The sequence below is a fragment of the Bison bison genome, unplaced genomic scaffold (assembly GCF_000754665.1).
Source record: "Bison bison bison isolate TAMUID 2011002044 unplaced genomic scaffold, Bison_UMD1.0 scf7180017864452, whole genome shotgun sequence".
NCBI lineage: Eukaryota > Metazoa > Chordata > Mammalia > Artiodactyla > Bovidae > Bison > Bison bison.
The window spans coordinates 1,094,878-1,100,961 of NW_011495014.1; positions in this window are offsets into that span (position 1 = coordinate 1,094,878).

The following is a 6,084-nucleotide window of genomic DNA, read 5'->3' on the forward strand; positions in this document are numbered from 1 at the left end:
TGCAGCCTTAACTATCTATCCCTCCCATACTACTCCAATGATTCTCTGGGCTTCTATAAATGCTAATTCATCTGAGGAATTAGTAAAGGGAATACTTCAATTATATACGAAGGCAGTGTATGATCATGCATCAAGTTAACTGCAATTCTTTCAGAGTCCTGAATGACAGACCACTGAATGAACCCCCACATTGGCCACTGGTACCTGGTCAGTTTACAATTGACCTGCTTTTTATAGCTGATTACATGGTAAACATTTTTCCTTTTCTTTTCTAGCTTTGAGGTGTAACTAACAAAAATTGTATGTGTTTAAGTCTGCAACTTGATTCTTTGATAACATATACCTTGTGAAGTGAGCTACGTGGTAAGCATCTTTATGCTGGCTTAGGTGAAATTTTAATTTACATAATAATTTACTTATAAGTAAAACCAGCATAAAAATGCTTACTATGAAGCTCAATTCACAAGGTATATGTATATCAAGAATGCTTAGGAAACACTACTATGAATAAAACTAGTGGAGGCGATACAATTTCAGCTGAGCTATTTAAAATCCTAAAAGATGATGCTGTTAAAGTGCTGCACCCAACATGTCAGCAAATTTGGAAAACTCAGCAGTGGCCACAGGACTGGAGAAGGTCAGTTTTCATTCCAACCTCAAAGAAAGGGGGTCAGTTTTCATTCCAACCCCAAACTACCACACAATTGCACTCATTTCACATGCTAGCAAGGTAATGCTCAAAATCTTTCAAGCTAGGCTTCAACAGTATGTGAGCCAAGAACATCCAGATGTACAAGCTAGATTTAGAAAGGGCAGAGGAACCAGAGAGCAAATTGCCAACATCTGTTGGATCACAGAAAAAGCAAGGAAATTCCAGAAAAACATCTACTTCTACTTCATTGACTATGCTAAAGCCTTTGACTGCATGGATCACAACAAACTATAGAAAATTCTTAAAGAGAGTCTAAAGCCTTTGACTGCATGGATCACAACAAACTATAGAGCATTCTTCAAGAGACAGACCACCTTACCTGTCTCCTGAGAAACCTGTATGCAAGTCAAGAAGCAAGAGTTAGAACCAGACATGGAACAATGGACTTGTTCAAAATTGGGAAAGGATTACATCAAGGCTATATATTGTCATCAGGCTTATTTAACTTATATGCAGAGTACATCATGCAACATGATAGGCTGGATGAATCACAAGCTGGAATCAAGACTGCCGGGAGAAATATCAACAACCTCAGATATGCAGATCATACCACTCTAAGGGCAGAAAGCAAAGAGGAATTAAAGAGCCTCTTGATAAAGGTGAAAGAGAAGAGTGAAAAAGCTGGCTTAAAACTCAGCATTCAGAAAACTAAGATTGTGTCATCCAGTCTTGTCACTTCAAGGCAAACAAATAGGTGAAAAGTGGAAGCAGTAATAGATTTTATTTTCCTGGGCTCCAAAATCACTGCGGATAGTGACTGCAGCCACGATATTAAAAGACGCTTGCTCCTTGGAAGAAAAGCTATTACAAAACCTGCTGCTCCTGCTAAGTTGCTTCAGTAGTGTCTGACTCTGTGCGACCCCATAGATGGCAGCCCACCAGGCTCCCCCATCTCTGGGATTCTCCAGGCAAGAACACTGGAGTGGGTTGCCATTTCCTTTTCCAATGCATGAAAGTGAAAAGTGAAAGTAAAGTCGCTCAGTTGTGTCCGACTCTCAGCGACCCCATGGACTGCAGACCACCAGGCTCCTCCGTCCATGGGATTGTCCAGGCAAGAGTACTGGAGAGGGGTGCCATTGCCTTCTCCCATGACAAAACCTAGACAGTATATTAAAAAGCAGAGATATCACTTGGCCAACAAAGGTTATGGCTTTTCCAGTAGTCATGTACGGTTGTGAGAGTTGGAGCATAAAGAAGGCTGAGTGCCAAAGAATTGATGCTTTTGAACTGTAGTGCTGGAAAAGACTCTTGAGAGTCCCTTGGACAGCAAGGCGATCAAACGAGTCAATCCTAAAGGAAATCAACCCTGAATATTCATTGGAAGGACTGATACTGAACCTCCAGTACTTTGGCCACCTGATGCGAAGACCCAACTCACTGAAAAAGACCCTAATGCTAGGAAAGATTGCGGGTAGGAGGAGAACAGCAGAGGATGAGATGGTTGGATGGCATCACCGACTCAATAGACATGAGTCTGAACAAATTCCAGGAGATAGGGAAGGGCAGGAAAACCTGGTGTGCTGTAGTCCAATGGGTCACAAAGCGTTGGACTCGACTTAACGAATGATCAACAATTTCACAAGGTTAAACCACAAAGAACTTACTTTGTTAAAAAATATTATTGATTCTAAAATGACAGCACAAAGAAGAAGAAAAACATCTTACCAGACACATTCTCATGTACAGAAAAAGTCTATTTATTTTTGCTTTGGAAGCTCAGTTATGCTTGTTTAATGTAACATGTTTATACTAAGAGAGCAGTTAATATATTAGTATCCATTACATTCCTGACAGGGAATTGAGTGCAAATAAATGGGACCTTAAGGAGACTTCTAATTCCTGCATTTATGCTTAGTCCGGGAGACAGAGAAGAGACAAAGCAATGTGCAAAAGTATAAATATGCCTGACTCCTAGTGGGGTGATGTTCAGATGCCGTTTTGGCATCAACAAGCTAGTTCAACACATACAGATGTCAAAGACTTTTGTTTGTAGCATTGAAGCTTCTTTCCTCCAATGCACCTGTGCCATGTCTGGTTGTTTCACTGAGTGGCCAGTTTTCTTAAGCTACTTTATGTTTTTTTTAAATTTTATTTATTTTAATTGGAGGCTAATTACTTTACAATATTGTAGTGGTTTTGTCATACATTGACATGAATCAGCCATGGGTGTACATTGTCTGTATCAGTTTGCTAGGGCTTCCATAATATACCACAATCTGGGTGGTTAAATAATAGAAGTTCATTATCTCACAGTTCTGAAAGCTGCTGCTGCTGCTGCTAAGTCGCTTCAGTTGTGTCTGACTCTGTGCGACCCCACAGACAGCAGCCCACCAGGCTCCTCCGTCCCTGGGATTCTCCAGGCAAGAACACTGGCGTGGTCTGCCATTTTCTTCTCCAATGCATGAAGGTAAAAAATTAAAGTGAAGTCGCTCAGTCATGTCCGACTCTTCGCGACCCCATGAGCTGCAGCCTACCAGGCTCCTCTGTCCATGGGATTTTCCAGGCAAGAGTACTGGAGTGGGGTGCCATTGCCTTCTCCTGTTCTGAAAGCTGGAAGTCCTAAATCAAGGTGTCAGGAGGGTTGGTTCCTTCTGAAGACTGTGAGGAAAGGATCCATTTCATGCCTCCCCTAGCTTCAGAGAGCCTGCTGGCAATCTTTGCTGCTGCTGCAAAACTCCAGTCTTTTTCCTTACAGGGCATGGCCATGGGATGATATTCTGGCCAATGAGATGTGAGAAGCAGCACTGAGAGCAGGTTCTGGGCAACATCCTGTTGAAAGCGGCTTTCCCTCCTCTTTCTCTGCCTCCCTTCCCTTCAGCTGGAATGGGAGCGGAGTAGGAGCCAGCTTCAACCTTACAGATGAGGGCAACACCTAGGGCAATAATTTTCAAACTTTGCTTTCTGGATTCCTTTACACTCCTACAAATTGAGGACCTCAAAGAGTTTTAACTTATCTATTGATATTTAGTGATGTTTAAATGAAGTGAAAACATTTAAATACTTATTCTGAAAACACCAGTACAGTATACTAACACATATATACGGAATTTAGAAAGATGGTAAGGATAACCCTGTATGCGAGACAGCAAAAGAGACACAGATGTATAGAACAGTCTTTTGGACTCTGTGGGAGAGGGAGGGGGGCATGATTTGGGAGAATGGCATTGAAACATGTATAATATCATATATGAAACAAATTACCAGTCCAGGCTCGATGCAGGATACAGGATGCTTGGGGCTGGTGCACTGGGATGACCCAGAGGGATGGTACGGGGAGGGATGTGGGACGGGGGTTCAGGATGGGGAGCACGTGTACACCCGTGGTGGATTCATGTTGATTGGCAAAACCAATACAATATTGTAAAGTAATTAGCCTCCAATTAAAATAAATAAATTTATATTTAAAAAAATAAAATTGAAATGATCATAAAATAAATAAATAAAAAAAATCACATATTCTTTTCAGAAAAAAAAAACTTATTCTGAAGTAACAATCAATCCATTACATGTTAATGTAAACAAAATGTTTAGTGGAAGATAATACATGAAGCAATTCTGTTAAACGTGTGGCAGGTGTTTTACTGACATTTTTGTAAATCTCTTTAAAGTCTGACAATAGAAGACAGCTAGACTCTCATATTCTGTGTTTGATTTATTGTTGTATCACATGTCATTTAATCTGTGGAATATTTCCGTGCATACACATGAGAAAATGAAAATGACAAAATGCCTTCATAGTCTTCTGAAAATAAGTTCTTATGAAAATAAGATCACTGATTAAAAATATAGAAGATGACACAATCAGATGGAAAGATAAATTCATAGACTGGAAGGATGTTGTTAAATTGATCAGACTATCCAAGGCAAACTACACATTCAATGCAATCTCTATCAAAAAAACAAAGGTATTTTTCGTAGAGCTAGAACAAGTAATTCTAAAATTTGCACAGAAGCAAAAAGACTCCTAATAGCCAAGGCAATCTTGAGAAAGAAGAACAGAGTGGAGGGATCATGCTCCTTGACTTCAGACCACACTGTCGGCACAAAACTACAGAAATTAAAACAGTGTGTACTGGCACAAACCACGAGGATCAGTGGGACAGAAGAGTCCAGAAATGAACCCACACACTTACAGTTAATTGATCAAAGCAGAGGAGGCAGGAAAGCATATTGGGGGAAGGGGCATCTCTTCAATAAGCAGTCTTGGTAAAACAGGACAGCTACATGTAAAAGAAAGAAATTAGAACATTTCCTCATACCATATACAAAAAGATATTCAAAAGAGATTGAAGACCTAAACGTAAGACCGGAAACCACAAAACTCTTAGAGAAGAACATAGGCAGAACACTGACATGAATCATAGCATTATTTATTCTGTCTAAGGCAAAAGAAATAAAAGCAAACATGAACAAATGGAACCTAATTCAACTCAAAAGCTTTTGCACAGCAAAGGGAATCAACAAAAATACAACCTGCTGAATGGGAGAAAATATTTGCAAATGACATGATCAATAAGGAGCTATATCCAAAACATATAAACAGCTCATACAGTCAGTCAGTCAGTTCAGTCGCTCAGTCATGTCCGACTCTTTGTGACCCCATGAACTGCAGCACGCCAGGCTTCCCTGTCCATCACCAACTCCTGGAGATCACCCAGACTCACGTCCATCGAGTTGGTGATGCCATCCAGCCATCTCATCCTCTGTCGTCCCCTTCTCCTCCTGCCCCCAATCCCTCCCAGCATCAGAGTCTTTTCCATGAGTCAACTCTTTGCATGAGGTGGCCAAAGTACTGGAGTTTCAGCTTCAGCATCATTCTTTCCAAAGAACTCCCAGGGCTGAGCTCCTTCAGAATGGACTGGTTGGATCTCCTTGCAGTCCAAGAGATGTGTAAAATAGAGATTTTTTAAAAATAAGGCATACAGATGGCCAATAAGCACCTGAAAAGGTATTCAGCATCACTAATCGGAGAAAAGCCAATCAAAATCACGAGATCATCTCACACCTGTCAGAATGGCCATCATCAAAAAGACCACAAATAACAAACATTAGTGAGGGTGTGGAGAAAAAGGAACCCTATTACACTGTTAGTGGGAGTGCAAATTCATGCAGCCACTATGGAAAACAGTGAGACGGTTTCTCAAATAACTGAAAATAGAAACTACCAGGAAGATCAATCAGGATGGCAAAGTAGGAGGATGTGGAAATCACCTTCCCACAAACACTTCAAAAATACATCTACATGTGGAACAATTCTCACTGAAAACTAACTAGAAACTGGCCAAGAGACCAAGACTGTAAGAAAGAGCCATAAAATCAAGTACAAAGGGGCAAGAAATGACCAGGTTGGAACCTGTGCCCTTGGGAGGGGA